We start from the raw sequence: 24,004 nt of genomic DNA, 5'->3' as shown, positions 1-24,004 counted from the left end.
ATGGAGGTCAGTATAGATGGATTAATAGAACAAGACCCACACACAGCTAGAAGCCCAATATTTTTTCAGAGCTAGATGCAGAAAAAAATTATATTCAGTTTGCAACCTGATGGAGGTCAGTATAGATGGACTAATACAACAAGTCCCACACACAGCTAGAAGCCCAATATTTTTTCAGAGGTAGATCCAGAAAAAAATATATTCAGTTTGCAACCTGATGGAGGTCAGTATAGGTGGACTAATAGAACAAGTCCCACACACTGCTAGAAGGCCAAATATTTTTTCAGAGCTAGATGCAGAAAAAAATTATATTCAGTTTGCAACCTGATGGAGGTCAGTATAGATGGATTAATAGAACAAGACCCACACACAGCTAGAAGCCCAATATTTTTTCAGAGCTAGATGCAGAAAAAAATTATATTCAGTTTGCAACCTGATGGAGGTCAGTATAGATGGATTAATAGAACAAGACCCACACACAGCTAGAAGCCCAATATTTTTTCAGAGCTAGATGCAGAAAAAAATTATATTCAGTTTGCAACCTGATGGAGGTCAGTATAGATGGATTAATAGAACAAGACCCACACACAGCTAGAAGCCCAATATTTTTTCAGAGCTAGATGCAGAAAAAAATTATATTCAGTTTGCAACCTGATGGAGGTCAGTATAGATGGACTAATACAACAAGTCCCACACACAGCTAGAAGCCCAATATTTTTTCAGAGGTAGATGCAGAAAAAAATATATTCAGTTTGCAACCTGATGGAGGTCAGTATACAGTCATGGCCAAAAGTTTTGAGAATGACACCAAAATTATATTTTCACATGATCTGCTGGCCTCTGGTTTTTATTAGTGTTTGTTTGATGTTTATATCACATACAGAAATATAATTGCAATCATATTATGAGTACCAATAGGTTATATTGACAGTTAGAATGAGTTAATGCAGCAAGTCAATATTTGCAGTGTTGCCCCTTCTTCTTCAAGACCTCTGTAATTCTCCCTGGCATGCTCTCAATCAACTTTTGGACCAAATCCTTACTGATAGCAGTCCATTCTTGCATAATCAATGCTTGCATTTTGCCAGAATTTGTTGGTTTTTGTTTGTCCACCCGTCTCTTGATGATTGACCACAAGTTCTCAATGGGATTAAGATCTGGGGAGTTTCCAGGCCATGGACCCAAAATCTCTATGTTTTGTTCCATGAGCCATTTTGTTATCACCTTTGCTTTATGGCAAGGTGCTCCATCATGCTGGAAAAGGCATCTTTGGGCACCAAACTGCTCTTGGACGGTTGGGAGAAGTTGCTCTTGGAGGACATTCTGGTACCATTCTTTATTCATGGCTGTGTTTTTAGGCAAGACTGTGAGTGAGCCGATTCCCTTGACTGAGAAGCAACCCCACACATGAATGGTTTCAGGATGCTTTACAGTTGGCATGAGACAAGACTGGTGGTAGCGCTCACCTCTTCTTCTCCGAATAAGCTGTTTTCCAGATGTCCCAAACAATCGAAAAGGGGATTCATCAGAGAAAATAACTTTGCCCCAGTCCTCAGCAGTCCACTCCCTGTACCTTTTGCAGAATATCAGTCGGTCCCTGATGTTTTTTCTGGAGAGAAGTGGCTTCTTTGCTGCCCTCCTTGAAATCAGCCCTTGCTCAAAGAGTCTCCGCCTCACAGTGCGTGCAGAAGCACTCACACCAGCCTGCTGCCATTCCTGAGCAAGCTCGGCACTGCTGGTAGTCCGATCCCGCAGCTGAAACAGTTTTAAGATACGGTCCTGGCGCTTGCTGGTCTTTCTTGGGCGCCCTGGAGCCTTTTTGACAACAATGGAATCTCTCTCCTTGGAGTTCTTGATGATGCGATAGATTGTTGACTGAGGTGCAATCTTTGTAGCTGCGATACTCTTCCCTGTTAGGCCATTTTTGTGCAGTGCAATGATGGCTGCACGTGTTTCTTTAGAGATAACCATGGTTAACTGAAGAGAAACAATGATACCAAGAACCAGCCTCCTTTTAAAGTGTCCAGTGATGTCATTCTTACTTAATCATGACTGATTGATCGCCAGCCCTGTCCTCATCAACACCCACACCTGTGTTAATGGATCAATCACTAAAACGATGTTAGCTGCTCCTTTTAAGGCAGGACTGCAATGATGTTGAAATGTGTTTTGGGGGTTAAAGTTCATTTTCTGGGCAAATATTGACTTTGCAAGTACAGTAATTGCTGTTAAGCTGATCACTCTTTGACATTCAGGAGTATATGCAAATTGCCATTACAAAAAAATGAAGCAGTAAACATTGGAAAAATTACTATTTGTCTCATTCTCAATACTTTTGGCCATGACTGTAGGTGGACTAATAAAACAAGTCCCACACACTGCTAGAAGGCCAAATATTTTTTCAGAGCTAGATGCAGAAAAAAATTATATTCAGTTTGCAACCTGATGGAGGTCAGTATAGATGGATTAATAGAACAAGACCCACACACAGCTAGAAGCCCAATATTTTTTCAGAGCTAGATGCAGAAAAAAATTATATTCAGTTTGCAACCTGATGGAGGTCAGTATAGATGGATTAATAGAACAAGACCCACACACAGCTAGAAGCCCAATATTTTTTCAGAGCTAGATGCAGAAAAAAATTATATTCAGTTTGCAACCTGATGGAGGTCAGTATAGATGGATTAATAGAACAAGACCCACACACAGCTAGAAGCCCAATATTTTTTCAGAGCTAGATGCAGAAAAAAATTAGATTCAGTTTGCAACCTGATGGAGGTCAGTATAGATGGACTAATAGAATGATGCTATGCCCAAAAGATTTTACTTCACTAGGTGCAGTAAAAAAATTGGTATTCTATACACAGGTGGTATATCTTGCAACACAGATAGGCTACTCCACTGACTAACACACTCTGCAATAGGCCAAAAAGGATTAGCTTTGCTAGATTCAGCCAAATGCTGTGAAAAAAACTTGCACAGCACTGGCACAGACCTGCCTGGCAAAAACTGATAGGAACTGATGTAACCTAGTCCTGAAAAGGACTCCAATTACAATTAGTCTTTACTCCCACAACCTATCTATTTAAGAGCACAGACCTGCCTGATAAAAGTCGTAGGAAATGCTGTAACCTAGTCCTTAAAAGGACTGCAATCACAACTATTCCCTACTCCCAAGCTATCTGTATATTTGTGCGAAAATTGGCTTGAAATTAACAAGGTATAGCGCACACAGCAACAGCGGTGCCGTCTAACACGCAGCTGCAGCAGTGAGAAAATGGTGGCGATGGGGAAAATGGCTTGGTCTTATAGGGCAAGGACATGTGACATACACTGCCAATGACACATGCCCTTGCTTGTGTGAAAAAAAGCACTTCGCTCCGTGTGTGCACTGCTGATAGGCTGACAGATTGCACCTCCCCACTGTAAATGCGGGAAAGAGAAAAAAAATGGAGATCTTCATTGTTCCTGCAGAGATCCATCCCCTGCCCCTCCCCCCACCCCGCTGTACACTCAAACTGCGTATTAACATTAATTTTCATCATTACTGAGAAAAAATCCAGTTATGATTTTGGTGCACGAACAGTTATCGAACATAACCTCGAACAGCCGAATTTTTCTCAAATTGTTCGTGTTCGCCGAACGGCTCGAACACCGCCCAAAACAGCTCGAATTTGAGATTGGCGAACAGTTCGAGTAGAACAACCCTCATCTCTAGACTCTACATGCCTGGTTCCCACCGTGAAGCATGGAGGAGGAGGTGTGATGATGTGGGGGTGCTTTGCTGGTGACACTGTTGGGGATTTATTCAAAATTGAAGGCATACTGAACCAGCATGGCTACCACAGCATCTTGCAGCAGCATGCTATTTCATCCGGTTTGCGTTTAGTTGGACCATCATTTATTTTTCAACAAGACAATGACCCCAAACACACCTCCAGGCTGTGTAAGGGCTACTTGACCAAGAAGGAGAGTGATGGGGTGCTACGCCAGATGACCTGGCCTCCACAGTCACCAGACCTGAACCCAATCGAGATGGTTTGGGGTGAGCTGGACCGCAGAGTGAAGGCAAAAGGCCCAACAAGTGCTAAGCATCTCTGGGAACTCCTTCAAGATTGTTGGAAGACCATTTCCGGTGACTACCTCTTGAAGCTCATCAAGAGAATGCCAGGAGTGTGGAAAGCAGTCATCAAAGCAAAAGGTGGCTACTTTGAAGAACCTAGAATATAAGACATATTTTCAGTTGTTCCACACTTTTTTGTTAAGTATATAATTCCACATGTGTTAATTCATAGTTTTGATGCCTTCAGTGTGAATGTACAATTTTTATAGTCATGAAAAGACAGAAAAATCTTTAAATGAGAAGGTGTGTCCAAACTTTTGGTCTGTACTGTATATCAGTTTAAAAGATTCTGGTGTAGGCCAGAGAAATAGAACTGTGGTTTTCCTCTTCCACAGTTCTAATCTCCTTCTTATTACCCTTTTGCCATTGATAGTGCGAGTGTAAGCTATTTTGCTTCATTTACAATGGGCAAGGTGCGTGGCAAGGGACGTGGAACTGGACGTTCTGGTGATGGTGCGTGCAGAGGGCGGGGCCGTGGCCAGGGTGAAAATGTGCCACAACCAACAGCCACATCTTCTCGCTCCCAGTTCTTGACCGAATTACTAGTTAAGCACACAACAACAAGACCACTATTGAGAACTGATCAGTGTGAACAGGTTATTAATTGGATAGCAGATAATACTTCCAGTCACCTGGGCACCACCAACTCCGGTTTGTCTTCCACACGGTCAAGTGTTAGTAGCCGTGAGTCTCGACCGCATACTCCTCCTCACCCTGATGCTCCTTCCTCTCACCATGCCGAGTGTCGTCAGACAACAACTGATCCCACAGTTGGACACTCTGAAGAGCTGTTCACTGGTCCATTTCCATATTTGGGCCCCTCGCCTGCTCCGATTGAAGTGGTGGAAGAGGAGATCCCATTTAGCGATGGCCAAATATTTGAACAGCCACGGCCACAGGAAGGCGACGCTGGCAATTTGTCACAAGAGGTGGACGATGACGAGACACAATCGCCACGAAGTGAGGAGGAGGACCGTGGTGCAGAAGTGGAAGAGGAGGAGGTGGTGGATGATCTAGTAACTGACCCAACGTGGCAGGGGGACACGCAGAGCGAGGCCAGCAGCACACAGGGGGAGGGAGGCAGAGTACCCCAACAGGCAGGAAGAAGCAGTGTGGTGGCCGCACACAGAAGGCGGGGAACCGTTCCCCGTAACACCAACACGAGGAACGTTGCCAATGCAACCAGTAGGTCTTCCAGAGTCTGGAATTTTTTTGAAGACTCTGCTGATAACCCCAAAAAGGCCATTTATACCACCTGTCAGGCCAGCATCAGCAGGGGTGACAAAACTACCAGCCTGACCACCACCAGCATAATCAGGCACATGTCAGCAAAGCACCCGACTTTGTGGGGCGAACCCCAGGGTCCACGACCAGTGTCAGCGGGTGTCACCACTGCTTCTTCCGCTGTTGTGCATGTAAGAGAACCCCCTGTTGTGCGTGCAAGGCAATCCCCTGTCCATACTGCATGCAAAGATGCCCCATCCTCTCAGTCTTCACTTGTTATGGCAGTTTCTCAAGAAACAGCATCAACGTCCACATCCCACCGCAGCGTTCAATTGTCCATATCCCAGACCTTTGAACGAAAGTGCAAATTCGCCGCCAACACCCCACAGTCCACAGTCCTAAATTCGCACATTTCACGACTGCTTGCATTGGAAATGCTGCCTTTTAGGCTGGTGGAGACGGAATCCTTCCGCAACCTTATGGCAGTGGCCGTCCCTCGGTACTCGGTCCCCAGCCGACACTATTTTGCCCGGTGTGCCATCCCCGCACTACACAAGCACGTGTCCCAAAACATCTGCCGTGCCCTCAACAACGCAGTTACTGGGAGAGTCCACCTGACAACGGACACATGGACAAGTGCTTGTGGCCAGGGATGGTACATCTCCCTGACGGCACACTGGGTAAACATAGTGGAAGCCGGGACCCAGTCGGACCGTGGGACGGAACACATCCTCCCCACACCGAGGATTACGGGCCCTATGTCAGTCAGAGTTGCCCCCACAGTGTACAGCTCCTGCGCATCATCCTCCTATACCTTCTCATGTTCAGCCTCCATCTCAGATATCACCAAATCAGTTACAAGCTGGAAGCACTGCAGTACTGCCTCAGCCAAGCGGCAACAGGCTGTGCTGAAACTCATAAGCTTAGGTGATAAACCTCACACTGCTTGTGAGTTGTGGACATCAGTGAAAGAGCAGGCAGATCTGTGGCTGAGACCGCTGAACCTACATCCAGGCATGGACGTGTGTGATCACACACGTACCATGCCTGGCTCATGTGCTTAACCTCGTGGTTCAGCGGTTTCATAAATCGTACCCCGAGTTGCCAGATCTGCTCGTCAAAGTACACCACCTGTCTGCTCATTTTCGCAGGTCGGCTACAGCTTCCGCCGCCCTTGCTGTGTTGCAGCAGCGTTTGCAGCTTCCGGCACACCGACTGGTGTGTGATGTCCCCACACGTTGGAACTCTACCCTCCACATGTTGCAAAGGATTTGTGTACAGAAGAGAGCAGTTGTGGAGTACCAGCTGCAACAAGGCCGTCGATATTCAGGTCAGACTACACACATAAGACCTCAGGAGTGGACCTGGATGTCTGACATGTACCATCCTGACAAACTTTGAGGAGTCCACCAAGATGGTGAGTGGCGATGACGCCGTCATTAGCGTCAGCATCCCACTTGTCTGTCTTTTGCAACGCTCTCTGCAGAGAATTAAAGAGGAGGCATTGCAGCCAGAATATGATGAGATGGATCAAGAAGCCGTTGCGGGCGATTACACACAGCCCAGCCTCATCTCATCCCAATGTGCATTGGGGGACAATGAGGGAGAAGAGGAGGAGGAAGAAAAGGAACTGGTATCATGCGCTGTAGATGGTAGTACCTGTACAACTGTCATACAGTCGGTTCAGCGTGGGTGGCCTGAGGACGGGGGAGGAGGAGGAGTAGGAGGATGAGGAGGAGGAGAGCATGGTCAGTCGTCATCTTGGTGAGGACACGGAAGTCTTGCCCGTTACCAGTCTGGCACGCATGGCTGACTTTATGTTACGCTGCCTGAACCGTGACCTTCGCGTTGTCAAAATGTTGGGTGACAGTCATTACTGGTTGGTGACACTTTTAGACCCCCGCTACAAGGAGAACTTTCACTCTCTTATTCCTGAGATGGAGAGGTCTACAAAAATAGGGCAGTACCAGAAGGCCCTTGCTGCAGAACTCTTAAAAAAATTCCCATCTGAACACGCTAGCGGCAGAGGTCACAGTTCGTTGACCAACCAAGGCATACAGGCGAGAGAGACGCAACTCCAATCCAGCAGAGGCAGGGGAACACTGTCAACGTTCTGGGACAGTTTTCTGAGACCCGCCCAGCTTACAGGCCCTGAGGCGCGGGGTACTCTCACAAGGAGTGGAAAGTTTCAAAAGATGGTGAGGGAGTACCTTGCCGACCGTACCAGCGTCCTCCGTGATTCCTCTGTGCCTTTTAATTATTGGGTACCCAAGCTGAACACTTGGAATGAACTCGCTCTGTACGCCTTGGAGGTCCTGGCCTGCCCTGCCGCTAGCGTGTTATCGGAGCATGTTTTTAGTGCCGCTTATGGAATTATAACTGATAAGCGCACTCGCCTGTCAACTGACAATGCTGACAAGCTGACCCTTATCAAAATGAACAAGGGCTGGATTGGGCCAGACTTCTCATGACCACCAAATGACAGCAGAGTAACAAAGTCAAATCCACTGTGTTATTTTGGGAGGTGTATTCCCATGCACCGCTTCACACCCACACATGGGTATACGCTTCCTCATTTCGACTGTTTTTTGCTCTTCTCCTTATCCTCAGCCTCCACCACCACTATACCACCAGGGTGACTGTGGTCCATGTTGCCAGCATTGCAAGTTCCTCCGTCCTAATTTTTGGCAGCTTTTGCTTGGAAGGCATAGGCAAAGACTATGGGAGACCCACTCCCCCATAACGGGAATAAAGTTTTTAATATGTTGTACTGCATGGCTCTTGTAAAAGGCATTAAAATCATCTTGGTAAGCTACTGTGACCTCCACGTCTCTTCCACGGGGCATTGATATTGTCTTTTTATTACACTGCGACCTCCACTACTCTTCCACGGGGCATTAAAACCGTCTTGTTAAGCTACTGTGACCTCCACGTCTCTTCCAAGGGGCATTGAAACCGTCTTGTTAAGCTACTGTGACCTCCACATCTTTTCCACGGGGCATTGATATTGTATTTTTATTCCACTGCGACCTCCACCACTCTTCCACGGGGCATTGATATTGTCTTTTTATTCCACTGCGACCTCCACCACTCTTCCAAGGGGCATTGATATTGTCTTTTTATTCCACTGCGACCTCCACCACTCTTCCAAGGGGCATTGATATTGTCTTTTTATTCCACTGCGACCTCCACCACTCTTCCAAGGGGCATTGATATTGTCTTTTTATTCCACTGCAACCTCCACCACTCTTCCAAGGGGCATTAAAACCGTCTTGTTAAGCTACTGTGACCTCCACGTCTCTTCCAAGGGGCATTAAAACCGTCTTGTTAAACCACTCTGAACTCCACAGCTCTTCCAAGGGGCATTGAAATGTTGTTTTTAATTACCTCTAACCTCCACGACTCTTCCAACGGGCATTGCATTTCCTCCTAATTTTAGTCAGCTTTTTCTTTTCAATGCGTAAGCAAACACTAAGGGAGACCCACTCCTCAATAATGGGTAGAAGGTTTTTAGTACGCTGTAATCCACGTCTGTTTCAAGGGGCATTGCAGTTCCTCATAATTTTAGGAAAGCCTTCCATTCACTGCTTAGGCCAACAGTGTACAGGAGACCGAGTTGCTATAAATAGAAAAAACTGTTTAGTTAAGGCCCTCTGACCTTCATGTCACTTCCAAGGGGCATTGGAGTGCTTCGAAATTTTTGGTAGGCATTGCACTCACTGTATGCCCTATAACTGTGTAGCCGAACCGCTCCTTTTGGTACAGAAACATATCCTACAAGACATGTGTGGTTGACTGGCCTGATATTGATGTGAATGGTCCCTGTTCCTCATGCTCTTTCTCCTTTGCCACCACCTCATCCATCATTTATCACCTGAAGCTTTGTTTTAACGGGAGTCATAGAAATGGGAAAGTTGCAGGAAAACATCCAGCAATCCTCGGAGGAGGTAGGATATGCGCCAAAACGCTGACCACCTCAGGCCTAGCCGCTACTACTTACATGCGCTTGCATTCCAAGTAACAGAAAGCTAAGGAGATGGATGGCCTCATGATCATGAATAATTTACTCATTGTGTAGGAGGCCGACCACTGCTGCTGTGCGGCCAGCTAATCACTGTAATGCCACAACCAACATGGCTGCTGCATTACAGTGAGTGGCAGGCAATCCCTGCATGTTCATTGGCTCTGTAAAGAACACCAAACATGCAGGGAGGGGACGCGTTCTCCCACCGAGCAACCCCGAAAATACTCGGCGAGCGCCGAGCATCTCGAGCAGTGAGATGCTCTGGTGAGCACCGAGATGCTCTGGCGAGCACCGAGCAGTAGTGAGCATGCTCGCTCATCACAAGTGAAAATGACAAAAGTCCCCCGGGCCCCGATAGTCTCCCTATCATCTATCTATATAATTGTCTTATCCCGTCTGTCTGTCTTTCTGTCTGTCCTGGAAATGCCGGGTCGCTGATTGGTCCGGCCACGGCCAATCAGCGACGCGGCATTTCAGAAAAACATGGCGGCCATTAGCGGCTCATGTGTGGCACGGAGGCAAGCGGCAATGCAGCCGGGAGATGCAGCCGGCTGCTCGCAGCATAAGTTCCCTGACCGCAGGCGCCGCTGACCTACATGCGGCTATGTTCGGAAGATCAGCGGCTACGGCCGCTTATCTCCCGAGGACAAGTGTGACGCCCCTCCCCTCCTCTCCTTTCCCCTCCTCTCCTCTCCCGTCCCCTCTCCTCCCGTCCCTCCCCCCGCTCGATCAGGACCCCGGCACCCGGCGTCATACTTACCCCTCCCCTCCTCTCCCCTCCCCTCCTCTCCCCTCCCCTCTCCTCTCCTCCTGTCCCTCCCCCCGCTCGATCAGGACCCCGGCACCCGGCGTCATACTTACCCCTCCCCGTGCCTGCGCAGCAGCTCCTGTGTCTTCCGCTGCAGCTCTGTGACGTCTCAGGTCAGAGGGCACGGTGACATCTTTACACCGCGCTCTCTCCTGACCGGTCACAACGCACAGCGTGAAGATGCCAGCTACACTGGAGTCCAGAGAAGCAGTGAGGTGAGTATTGGATTTTTTTTTTTTTGTATGGGGCCATAGGGGACCTGCATGGGACACTATGGGGGGATGGGACATCCTGCATGGGGTATTATATAGGGGGGATGTGACAGCCTGCATGGGGCATTATATGGGGGGAGAGGTGACATCCTGCATGGGCCATTATATGGGGGGAGAGGTTACATCCTACATGGGGCATTATATGGGGGAGAGGTGACATCCTGCATGGGGTATTATATAGGGGGGATGTGACATCCTGCATGGGGCACTATAGTGGGATGTGACTTCCTGCATGGGGCATTATATAGGGGGGATGTGACATCCTGCATGGGGTATTATATACGGGGGATGTGACATCCTGCATGGGGTATTATATGCATGGGGTATTATATACGGGGGATGTGACTTCCTGCATGGGGCATTATAAAGGAGGGTCGGGAGACATATGCTAGAATACCCGATGCCTTAGAATCGGGCCACCATCTAGTCTATTATAAAAGCTTATCAAATCTTTGCTCCCACATCTAGTATTGTTTAATTCTTTCCTTGAGGGGGAAGTCCCAGCCAAACAGACTTTAGAAGCTCACATCTCAATAATACACAAAGACGCTAAAGATCCCAACCACTGTGCTAGCTATCGTCCAATTTCGTTATTAAACGCAGACATAAAATTATGGGCAAAAATTCTGGCCAAGAGGCTAGAGGATGTACTTCCATATATAATTAATCAAGATCAGGCGAGATTTGTCAGAGGGAGAGAAGGAAAAGATAATTCTATTAAAATTATATACGCCATCTCTTATGCTAGGAGTAGGGGGATCTCCCTGACTTTGCTGTCCACAGACACGGAGAAGGCGTTTGACATAGTTAGTTGGCGCTTTTTAGCTTATACTTTAGAAAAATTTGCCTTCCCACCAGTTTTTGTGAACGCCATTCTCTCGCTATACTCTACCCCCTCTACTCGTGTTAGAATTAATGGCACGCTGTCAGGGAGTTTCAATATTCAAAATGGGACGTGGCAGGGGTGCCACCTCTCTCCTTCCCTCTTCATCCTACTTATGGAGGCGCTTGTACAGAAAATCAGACAAGATCCAGATATCCAGGGTATTAAATTCAAAAATATGAAGTTGTTGGCTGCGGTGTTCGCAGATTATCTCCTCCTAATGTTATCTAATACCATGGTAGCAATCCCCAGACTTCTAACGATATTAGAACAATTTGGGGAAATATCAAACTTCAAAATTAACCTCGAAAAGTCTGAGGCTCTTAACATTTCGACTCCTTTATGCGACGTAAAATTACTCCAGAGAACTGCACCCTTCAAATGGCCAAAGATCAGTATCAAATATTTAGGAGTGCAGATTACTAATAATCCCAACCTTTTATACAATAGGAACTTTATGCCTCTTATTCAGAAAATTAAATCCCTCCTTAGAACATATGATAATCCTTTGTTATCCTGGATAGGTAGAAAAAATGTAGTCAAAGAATATATCCTCCCCAAAATTATTTATCACATGAATATGCTCCCTATAAATCTTCCTTTAGCCTTCTTTTCCTCAATAAAACAGGTCCTATCCCAATACATTTGGAAGTATAAAAAATCTAGGCTTCCTCATAAAATCCTAACCATACCTAATCATAAGGGGGGTATTGGCCTTCCTAGTGTCCTAAACTATTATAAAGCAATCTGTGGCGCCCCTGAGGGATCAGTCGCCACAGGGGTACTGCACCTCAGATAGAGGTGTGGTATTTCCTCTTCCAGGTAAGGATGGAGCATCACACAGGACCCCACTTCACACTCAACACTACACCACTCCTGTCCTGTAGGGGGTCTAAATGCACCAGGGTGCTGCCCCGGTCCGGGATAGAGGAGATGGGGGGAACCAAAGATGTGGGGAACCAAGTAGTGGATGAGGGTGGAAGAAACACTTACAGGAAGCACCTATAGAGTGATATATAATATTTGTCCATCTTTAGTTCACGGTCTTTGATTGTGGGTCTTCTGTCAGGGTCCAGCAAGAGTCTGTAGCTGGCTGAAGATTCGCGGTCCTTGCTCTGTGGCCTTGAGATGAGGAGCGGGTCAGAGTTAACAAGTGTCTCTGCCCGGTCAGGGTCCCGTTCTAAGAAGGCCTTGGAGGGGAGCAGAGAAGATAGGCTCCACAGGCAAAAGGATCCCAGGAGGATACGGACGGAGCGGAGTCGCCACCTGTATTCTTCACTCTGGCCTAGCCAGAGGGACTCCTGCTGCAAAAGGGCTAACCGGCCCCCGATATCTGACTTTGTCACTTCACGTCTCAGTCAGAAAAGCCCGGAGGCTTAGTGGATCCCAGGGGGATACGGACGGAGCGGAGTCGCCACCTGTATCTCTCAACCTGCGTTTACCCAGTGGGACCCAGCCTTACACCACGTTCATACCACACACAGTCAGGAGAAGACTCAGTGGGAGAACTTACTAAGGAGAGGAATACACCAGCGGGGTCTTGACAGGTGCTCCTGGTCTACCTGGGGAGTGCTGAATCCCTTCCTGGTGGCCGCAGCGCGCCACGAGAAGCAGAGAGAAGCTTTGCAGCTGCTACTTCACCAAAGTGAGTAAAGCTTGGATGACTTCACTTACTGCCTCCGTTTGTTCATTCCTGCGCGGCACTGCACCCACCACAACTCTCCAGATCTTACTCACTGCCCTGAGGCCTACTATGCCTGTGGGGAGTAGTACCAACCAAGCTGCCAGAACATCAGCCTCAGAGGACTGTTGCAGTGGTGGTGGCCTTCACCAGAAACCACAGGTGGCGTAGTCGAACAACCAATCATCCAAAAGCCCATTTTTCATGTGACAGCCCTGGGCATGGACCGGGTCACGGCCACAACGACATCCCACACCACCACCATACATTGACCCGACACCGAGTAACCCCACCGCTCAGGGAGGGCGAGTCAAATCCACTTAAATAAATGGCTCAAATTAGCCAGTGCATCCAAGAGAGAGGATGCCTCAGACATTGATCTTCTACTCCTGGGTAATAATCCACACAAATACATATGGGCAAATGTTCTCGCTACCTCCGAGGCCATAAGTGATATTACTATTACCACTTCCCTTAAGATTAAACAAGACTTAGATTAAGATCTAAAAAAGAGCATACTTCCCCCTCAGCTCAGGCCCCTATTTCTACCATTCCGTACTCCCTAGACCCAAATTATTCAGATCCCTGTCACGGATCAGGGTGGTGGAACCTCTGTGCTGCGGTGCAAGGAGGGACCAGAGGGGCGTAACTAGGTATCAACTCGGACCGATCAAGGCCGTACGGCAGCTCTATCGACTCCGTGACCAGGGAAGGACCGAGCAGAGGGTCCAGGTGCTACTCTGGGGACCGACCTTGTATGAGAGCAGGTGACTCCCACGGGTCAGAAGGCAGGGACTGACCGGTACAGCAGATGAGCACGGCAGGCAGGCTGATGGGTGATCCGGGCAGACGGACTGGCAGGCACGGCAGGTAAGAGGCAGGAGCCTATAGGTAAGGCTGTCAGGCAGGCACGGCTGGTGACGGGCAGGGGCCTTTAGGTAGGCTGTCAGAAGGTCATGGCAAGTGACGGGCAGGAGCCTCTAGGTAGGCTGTCAGGTGGTCACGGCAAGTGATGGGCAGGAGCCTCTAGGTAAGCTGTCAGATGGTCACGGCAAGTGACGGGCAGGAGCCTCTAGGTAGGCTGTCAGGTGGTCATGGCAAGTGACGGGCAGGAGCCTCTAGGTAGGCTGTCAGGTGGTCACGGCAAGTGACGGGCAGGAGCCTCTAGGTAGGCAGTCAGGTAGGCACGGCAGGTGCAGGCAGGAGCCTCCAGGTAACAGGCAAGTTCTCCAGGTAGGCAGGCTAGCCTAGCCCATAGACAGACTGGCGGGTTTGACCGTAGGCGGACCGTCAGGCTGGAGAGTGTCCTTGGCAGGCGGAGACAGGTAGCAGGTGAAGGCTCCGGATAAGCGGACTGGCCAAGCCCATAGACAGACTACCAGACTGGGCTGTAAGCAGACTGTCGGGCTGGACTGGTAATCAGGCTGGTAGACTGGACTGATAGTTAGACAGACTGGACTGGTAGTCAGACAGGCAGCAGGACCTGTGGGCTGAAGCAGAGTAAAGGATACAGAGCAACAAACTTGCATGGGCACCTCCATATTGGAGGAGGTGCCTTTTATAGGGGAAGTCCTCCAGCTATTGGCCGGGGACTTTTTAGGATGGCGCGCGCGGCCCCTTTAAGAGGGAGGGAGCGCGCGAGCCCTAAGCACAGAGCCAGGGAAGCTGCATGCACCAGCAGCAGCTACAGGGAGGCCAGAGGACGCCGGAGCAGGACCGCGGTGGTAAGGGGGACGGCGTCTCTGCCGGGCCGGAGGCAGAGACGCTGATGCTACAATCCCTATAATCTCTGTTCGGATTTGTCGAACTATTCAATCAAACAGTTCCTGACCAATAAAATCCCATTGCTGGATTCATGGCCGGTTAATTCCTCCACGCACCCCATTAATTTCTTACAACACAAACATGTCACCCACATTCTTTCGATGTTTAAATCTAAATTCACTGGTGCGGGAGGAGGTTCATGGGTGGACATGCTATGTAAACTCTCGTTCCCTTTTCCTAAAGGGATATCGAAGATATATAACGATATGATCCTGTCACAGTCCTTCCAAAAACCTTCCTTTATATACTCTTGGGAAAAGGAACTTAACATCTCTTTGGCGGATGAAGAAGTCGAACCCATTCTTACTAATTCTCACTCATTCTCCAAGTGCATATCTTTGCAAGAGAATTCATACAAAATATTAACACGGTGGTATAGAACGCCAGAACTTTTATGCCATTATGGATTGTCTGACTCTAACCTTTGCTGGAGATGTAAAGCAGGGGTGGGGAACATGTCCCATATATTTTGGTACTGCCCTAATATTAGACCTTTTTGGGTTAAAATAGAGGAGACGTTGAAAGACCTAGGTTTGATAAGGGGTCCCTTGTCTCCGAAAGAAGTCTTACTATCCTGCCCATCTCAAAATTTTAAACCTTAACAAACATGATCTGCTCCCTCTACTGTTCGGGGCGGCAAAATACCTGATCCCTCTGCACTGGTTGCAGGTTACACCCCCCACTCACGTTGAGTGGTTGAATAAGGTTGACCTCCATCATTGCTCTCCCCCACCCCCATCATTGTTCTCACCCACCTCCTCCATAATTGCTCTCCCTATCCCCATTATTGCTCTCCCTCACCTCCATCATTGCTCTCCCCCACCTCCATCATTGCTATCTCCCCATCCCCATCATTGTTATCTCCCACATCCCTATCATTGTCTCCACCTCCATCACTGTTTTCCCCCACCACCCCTCATTGTCCTGGACCTCTCTCCAGTATATTAGTAAAAAAAAAACAACACTTACCTCTCTCCTTGTTCCCCCACAGCATCGTCGTTGTCGGAAACTTGATGACGCGATCAAGTTGCGCATGCCTCTATCAAGGAGAAAGCGCCGGGCAGGAAGCAGAGGATGGATCCCTCAGCTCCACTGCCATTTTCCTCCTGTCAGCAGCGAAGCTGCAGGGATTGCTCCCTGCCCGCCTCGTATAATGAGGGCAATCTGGCCATGGGCCCCCCGGAGCCTCAGGCTCCGAGAAGCATGCCCGATTGCCATCATTATTAGCCGACCTGCAAGGGCCCTTGTGCACCTCCTGGTCCTGATGCAGCTGCACCAGTGTATGTCCGCCCCAGTGTCAGCCGCTGGCCACTGATAGGTGGGCGGCCATGTTAAGGAAGCAAGTGAATGTGTGTCATTGGAAACCAGCGGGCTCCCTGTGCGTCCTGCTCGGCGGCCTGCCGAGGACCCAGGCCCACCGGAGAGAATTCTCCGGTGTCCCGGTGCCCCAGTCCAACCCTGGCTTTGTTTCATTTCCTTTTTCAAGTTGCTTTTTCTCTCTTCCACCAAAAATCTTGTCTCAATGCCTGGTATGGTAACACAAGCCATGTAATTATGGGGCTAGCTAGTAAGGGAGACTTGAAATACGGTTGGACATTTACTAGGGTTGATACCTCCAATATGTGGCACTAGAAAACCATTTTTTTCCCTTGGAAACGTTATATTTGCATACCCTGCATTTCCTGGCCTTTAGGTTTCCCTACGCCAATATACATGTCTCCTCAAATAGAAACAGTCTCCCCCAGACGATTGAAATATCTGCCATGTAGGCATCATTTTCTGGATTGAATCCGTAACTCAAAAACATTATTGAATTGAACACAATGAATTCTGAAAAAATACAATTAACATGTTCATTAATAATATTGTGTGGACCATAACTGATAATACCAATAAACCTAAGCATTTCTTTGCAAACCCTATTTGAAGCCTACCTACTGCAGGGCTGACTCTTCCAAGGATCTGCAAGTATCTCAGCAGCTCAGATGTGTGGCTGGGATCACAGCAAATCTAAAATCTAAAATTGAGATAATTTAAATATGTTGCAAAGACCACACAAAATTGGATGCTCTCAGTCAACTGACTAACATGGTACCAAAACATTTTCTTTTTTTTCTAACGATAACATAAGAAATACAAGAAAAGAATCTACAACGCCATAGAACTAACTTGTAACTAACATCACTTATCAAACAGCTATATAATATTGACCTACATAAATGTTTGCAAAACGTAGATTTCTATCATAAATGCTGCTCTACATAATAACAAGGTGCATTATAACTTTACTAGGTTTATTAGTGTATAAGTTGTCTATGTTCAAAGCAGTGGAGAATCTTAACGCTATCACATCTGCTCATAGGAATAAAAGTATTGTGTAATACTGATACTATTACAAGTGTGACAAAGTCACTGGTAAGGTGATAGAGAGAAGATATGTTTCACGGAGGTTATTAGCTTCCATGAATTGAAACCATGAAGTTTGCTCAAGCATGTTATTTGCTGGAAGGGTTAAACCTCCATTTTAAAAGGGAGTGGTTTTTGTGAATGACCATTGTGAAGGGTGGGAGGTCATTCACCATATCTCCACCTCAGGGTGTGGTCTGGGGTTAAAATACTCGGCCTGCTGAGGCATTCAGGGTTCGGTAAGTCTGGAGAGAGTAACTCCAGACATCTTTGTGTTGAGCTGACCAGAACCATGTGGAGTTGCTAACCTCTGAGCAGGCGGATCTCTGCTACCACAAGGACTGTGCTTTGTGTTGCCATTTTGCTCTGGCTTTCCTGTTTTTCCCAGCGGGCTGTGTTTTCTTTTATGGACTTAAATGTTGGTTTATGCCATACTTTAATAAACTAACACAAAATGTAAAGAGACAGCGTACCTGTGTCTACCTCTGTGTGCAGCTGAGTGAGCGATCTACCACACGAGACAGAAGTAAAGGAATAAATGTAGTCTTAAGGGGAATATTTCTTTTCTTTCAAAACAGCAAACTGGTGTGTACAGGTGCTTACTAAGAGTAGCCATCTCCATAAATAACCAACAAATAAAGTATCATTCTATAGCGCTATAGTATGCAAACATGAAATATATGAAATTTGAATTGCATTACTACTCTAGAAAATAGAAATAAATGAGAATTCTTAGCGCATAAATTGGCCAATTCATGTATTTCTGCATATGTGATGCCAATGGTAAATCATAGGAAAGGAGGCGAGATGGTATTGGGGTGCTTTCCATAGATACTTTTGGTGATTTATTCCAAATTAAAGGCAAACTTAGGTAAGTATGGCTACCACAACATTCTGCAACGACAAGCCGTGCCATCCGACTTGCACTTAGTGGGACCATCTAGTTGCAGCAGGATAATGATTCAAAACACATCTCCAGGCTATGTAAGGGCTAAGTAACCAAGAAGGTGAAGGATGAATGGTTTGGGATGAGATGGAATGCAAAATGAAGGCAATATGGGTAACAAGCACTCTGCAACTCTGGGAACGGCTTCAAAACTGTTGGAAAGCCATTTCAGTTGACTACCTGATGAAGCTGTTTCTGAGAATGCCAATGGGGTATAAAGTGGTCATCAGAATGAAAAGGGAGTAGTTTGAGGAATCAAAGGCTTAAACACATTCTGGTTGTTTCACGCATGTTTCTTTACTCATTGTTTCCATATGTGTTCCTTTGTGGGTTTGCAGCTTTCGGTCTGAATCTACAATATACACATTCCAATAAGACAAGGGCAGGGAACTTCAAGCCTGTGGGCTGTTTATGGCCCGCAAAACTTTTTCTCTAGCCCCCAGGCAGATTCCCAGGCCCAAAGTGTTCTGGCCGGCAGCTGCAGTTTGACGGCCGCCGGCCCTTTAATTTCTTCTTACTCTGCAACTACTGAACGCAGTGGCATGTGCAATGAAATATTACGTCTGGACACTAGCCAGTGTCAGTGTGTGGACGTACTCAGTGGGATGAGTTAGCGTGCTCTACTCCCCCAGAGAAAGACAGCAGCGGCAGCCCCAGCGCCTCCTGGGGTGTCTATGCCACAGCACCAGCGCCTCCTATCGTGTCTATGCCACAGCCCCAGCGTCTCCTGTCGTGTCTATGCCACAGCACCTGTGTCTCCTGTGGTGTCTATGCCGTGTCCTCAGCATTTCATGTGGGGTCTATGCTACAGCCCCAGCATCTCCTGTGTTGTCTGTGCCGCAGCCCCAGCATCTCATGTGGTGTCTATGCCAGAAGCCCAGGCGTTTCATGTAGTGACTATACTGCAGTCCCAGTGTCTCCTGTAGTGTCTGCAACTACTGAACGCCGTGGCATGTGCAATGAAATATTACGTCCGGACACTAGCCAGGGTCAGTGTGTGGACGTGCTCAGCTGGATGAGTTAGTGCGCTCTACTACCCCAGAGAAAGATAGCAGCGGCAGCCCCAGAGCCTCCTGGGGTGTCTATGCCACACCAGCATCTCCCGTGTTTTCTATGTCGCAGACCCAGCATCTCCTGTGGTGACTATGCCACAGCCCCAACATCTCCTGTGGTTTCTATATCGCAGCCCCAGTGTTTCCTGTGGTGTCTATGCCGCAGCCCCAGTGTCTCCTGTGGTGTCTATGCCGCAGCCCCAGCGTCTCCTGTGGTGTCTATGCCGCAGCCCCAGTGTCTCCTGTGGTGTCTATGCCGCAGCCCCAGTGTCTCCTGTGGTGTCTATGCCGCAGCCACAGCGTCTCCTGTGGTGTCTATGCCGCAGCCACAGCGTCTCCTGTGGTGTCTATGCCGCAGCCACAGCGTCTCCTGTGGTGTCTATGCCGCAGCCACAGCGTCTCCTGTGGTGTCTATGCCGCAGCCACAGCGTCTCCTGTGGTGTCTATGCCACAGCCACAGCGTCTCCTGTGGTGTCTATGCCGCAGCCACAGCGTCTCCTGTGGTGTCTATGCCGCAGCCACAGCGTCTCCTGTGGTGTCTATGCCGGAAGCCCCAGTGTCTCCGGTGGTGTATATACCACAGCCCCAGCATCTCCTGTCGTGTCTATTCGGCAGCCCCAGTGTCTCCTGTAATGTCGATGCCACAGCCCCATTGTCTCCTGTGGTGTATATACCTCAGCCTCAGTATCTCCTGTGATGTCTATGCCGCAACCACAGCATCTTCTGTGATGTCTATGCGGCAGCCCTAGCCTCTCCTGTGCTATCCATGCCGGAGCCCCAGCGTCTCATGTGATGTATATGTCTCAGCCCCAGCATCTACTGTGGTGTATATACTGCAAACCCAGTGTCTCCTTTAGTGTATATACTGCACCCCCAGCTTCTCCTATGATGTCTATACCGCAGCACCAGCATATCCAGTGGTGTCTATACCATAGCCCCTTGTCTCCTGTGATGTCTGTGCTGCAGACCCAGGGTCTCCTGTGATATATATACCGCAGACCCAGCATATCCTGTGATGATTATACTGCAGCCCCACCATCTCCTGTGATGTATATGCCGCAGCCCCATGTCTCCTATGATGTTTATGTCGCAGCTCCATGTGTCCTGTGTAAGGTGGCGGTGTTCATACTGTGCAGTAACTGAGGCAGTGACCCAAGCAAGTCCAACATAAACAGCTTTATTCAGCAACTCAAGGGTAATCAGAAAAGTCCTCCGGTTTGCAGCCGGGTTACATAAGTCCTTAAACAACGGTTGCCGTGGGCAACGGCCGCGCCGGGCCGCTCAGAGCCTGACGGGTGCAGAGCCTTCCCAGGCGTGGGTTCAGCTACTCACAGGTCCGCCGAGCTTTCCTGCTATGCTCCTAGCAGGTCCCAACACTGAACAACCCTACTCCTTAATGCAGGGTTTTTAAAGGACCTGTGGCAAGAGCCACTGGAAAAACCGGGTTAGAGGGAGGAGGCCGCCCCACTGCCTTCCTGTAGCCTCCTCCAAGAAATGAAGGCCTTGCCGGGTTTTACTAATCTGCCTTAGCCAGATAGCCTGACCAGGTCAATGCTCACCTTCATTCCTGCATTGCAGCCACAGGTGAGTTTGTGACTGCAATGCACTCCAATGGATTTAATAGGTCTCTGTACACATTCTGGGGGATACATACCGTCCCTCATATACGATCCCGTTCACTGGTTCACACCTGTGATATATATGTGTCAGCTCCATGTCTTCTGTGATGTCTATACCACAATCCCAGCATCTCCTGTGATGTCTATACTGCAGACGCAGTGTCTTCTGTGATGTCTACACTACAGCCCTATGTCTCCTGTGATATCTATACCACAACTCCACAGCTCCTGTTATGTCTAAACAACAGACTCACATCTCCCGTGAAGACTATGGCGCAGCTCCACCGTCTCTTGTGACGTATATACCGCAGCCCTATATCTCCTGTGATGTCTATTCTCCAGCCCCTGTGTATCCTATGCGATGTAAATACTCCAGCCCCGGTGTCTCCTATGTGATATATAAACAACAGTCTCGGTGTCTCCTACATGATGTATACAACAGTCTCCGTGTCTCCTATGTTATGTATGTGACATGCAGAAGTAGTGCTGTTGCAGAGTGTGACATGCGGAAGTAGTGCTGTTGCTTTAAAAGCATTCAGCAACTACTAGAAGTAACACAAGCACAGGAGACAGGAAGTGTTGTGCTCCAGAAGCATCCAGAAACTAGAGGGATTAACACAGTCACAGGAGAAGAGGATTGTTTTAGCAGAGCCCCAGGGGGATTGTGGGGAAGTTGTTTACTGTCTGGCCGGAGCCGAAGAGAAAGGTGGCTTATGATCTGTATCTCACAGAAGGCAAGGGAACAGAATCCAGGTCAGGAGGGAAGCTAAACAAAGGTCAGTTAGACTCCCTGAGCTAACAGTGTGGGGTATTATCGGCCAGGAAGATAAGGACTGGAAGGAAGCCTGTCATAGAGATCATCTCCCTCATCACACCCTTCCCCCCTTCCATCTCCATGCAGGATAAAGAATTCTGTGTACTATTGAGTCATTGTGAAGGAAAAGCCCGTGGTTGTGTATGCATTAAAACTGCTGTACTGTGCTACCAGATAATAGACTGTGTACTGCTGTGCTACAAAGGAGACTGTACTGTTATTACTGGAGCCTGTTTCTCAAAGAGACATTTGCAATGCACTGGCCGTGCCTCATTAAATGTCACTGTTCTACCGTTTATGAAGACTCTTGTCAGATGTGTCTGGTCAGCAACTGAATCTATCGTGTGCCTGAGAGAAGCTGCAGCCTATGGTCACCCTGAGTAACGGTTCCCCCAGGATTCCAACAAATTCATGTAACAGTTCTCGCCCCTAACTGAACTTAGGCGGCGTGCGTGTAACATTGGTGGCCTGTACGTGGAATCCTGAGCGGGAATTAGTGTGTAGAGGGAGAAGAGGAAAAGTGTCTGGAAAAACACAGCAGAACAGCACCTCAACTCAACTCTGCTACACCAGTTAAAGGGGATCAGCCCTAAAGAAAAACTCACTAGCAGCAATGGATGTGGAAATACAAATGGACAGAATTAGTGAGCTGCTTCTTCAGTTAACCTGTGAAGAACTGAGAACAGTAGCAGAACATATAAAGACGTCAGTAGAACAGATTTCCAAAGCACACAATCACAGGCAACTGTTAGCTGCCATTAATGCAAAAATGAATGAGCTGGGGGAGAAAGAAGCTGAAGACGTCATGGGGACATTACTCCAGGAACTAACACAGTTTCTAACCAGGTTGAAGTTGGAGGATGGAGAGGCGGCACCAATTACCAAAAGTGGGAATCTCCGTCCACAGACTGAACTACAGGAATTGAAAGAACAATTCAAAGACCTAACAACAGCCCTGCAGGAATGGACCAAAACTTCTGAACGGGTGATAGACTCAGACAAGACCTTTAACCTGCTCGGGTTAGATAAATCAGGGAGACAGTCCTCTCTAACACCACAAATCACCATAAGGAAAGAATTCAAGATCCTGGGACAGATTGAAGAGTGTGAACAGAAAGAGAGACTGTCTTAGGCTGCGTGCCCACTATGCGTTTTTCAAGCGTTTTTGCCACGGAATTTCCGCAGCGAAAACGCTTAAAAAATGCTTGGTAATACGTGCCCCATGGTCCCCAATGATAATCCGCATGTGCTGTGCACATGCTGTGGAAATTTCCGCTGCGGATTATCATTGCGGAAAAATACGCAGCATGTCCATTAATTTTGCGGACACGCAGCGTAATTGCCGCCATTGACTTGCATTGAAACGTATAATATCCATGTCAGTACAATTGTACACATGGATATTATGCGTTTCTATTTGCAGATGGTACCCGGGTTTGGAGAAGATGAGACTCTCCTCCAGACCTGGGTACCATAGAACCTGTTAAAAAAGAATTTAAAATAAAAAATAAAGCTTATGCTTACCTTCCGATGTCCTCCCGGTGTTTTCTCCCCTCCGTCTGGTCAGCTCTATGGGTCGTGGTGTTGTGAAGGACCTGCCATGATGTCATTGAGTCATGTGACCTGACACATGACTCAATGACGTCACCGCAGGTCCTTCACACCACCGCGAGCAGTGCAAAAGACCGGACGCGGCGGAGAAAACACCGGGAGGACATCGGAAGGTGACTATAAGCTTTATTTTTCATTTTTTACCATTCTTATTTTTTTTTTAACTAACTTGGTCACACTACTATAAATCCATGCCGGTTGCATGGATTTATATAGTGTGAACAAGTTGTCAAGCACTTTTCCAAGTGATGCTAAAATCGCTTGGAAAAGCGCTTGATAACCCGCATGCAGAAATGCATGCAAAGACGTTTGACAAACGCTTCTACCTGGCAGGAAAAAAGCATGTAAAATCCGCATGCGTTTTTCCTGCCAGGGAGAAGCGAAAAAAATATGCAGCATTTCTGCATCGTGGGCACTTAGCCTTATAGGAACTTGTTGCACCAGATCGATGCAGGCTTACAGAAAGGCTCCCAGCCAGATGAGATCATTGAGGGGGTGGTGAAAGCGATCAGCCCAGGACTAAATCTCCGTAGTATGCTAGAAATGAAAAGTCAATTGACCTTGCAACAGCTGAAGATGATTTTAAAAAGGGCACTATAAAGAAGAGAGTACTTCAGAATTGTTCCGCAGACTCATTAACCTTTAGCAGAAAAATAATGAATCACCCTAAAGTTTCTTGTTCAGAGCAAATGAACTGAAGGATAGACTTGTTTGCAT

At 47.8% G+C, this 24,004-nt stretch overlaps 1 long non-coding RNA gene across 1 annotated transcript in view; it reads right to left on the bottom strand.

The window, feature by feature from the left end:
• LOC141153545 (uncharacterized) overlaps positions 1-24,004 on the bottom strand; it is an 884,623-nt gene that overhangs the window by 632,957 nt on the left and 227,662 nt on the right. The window contains exon 4 of the long non-coding RNA XR_012247318.1: positions 16,774-16,849. This is a non-coding gene — a long non-coding RNA (uncharacterized lncRNA). The remainder of the gene's footprint in view (positions 1-16,773; positions 16,850-24,004) is intronic.

This window comes from Phyllobates terribilis, unplaced genomic scaffold (genome assembly GCF_046119375.1).
Source record: "Phyllobates terribilis strain yellow unplaced genomic scaffold, ASM4611937v1 Scaffold_7__3_contigs__length_470593459, whole genome shotgun sequence".
NCBI lineage: Eukaryota > Metazoa > Chordata > Amphibia > Anura > Dendrobatidae > Phyllobates > Phyllobates terribilis.
This window is presented reverse-complemented; position numbering and strand designations above follow the sequence as displayed.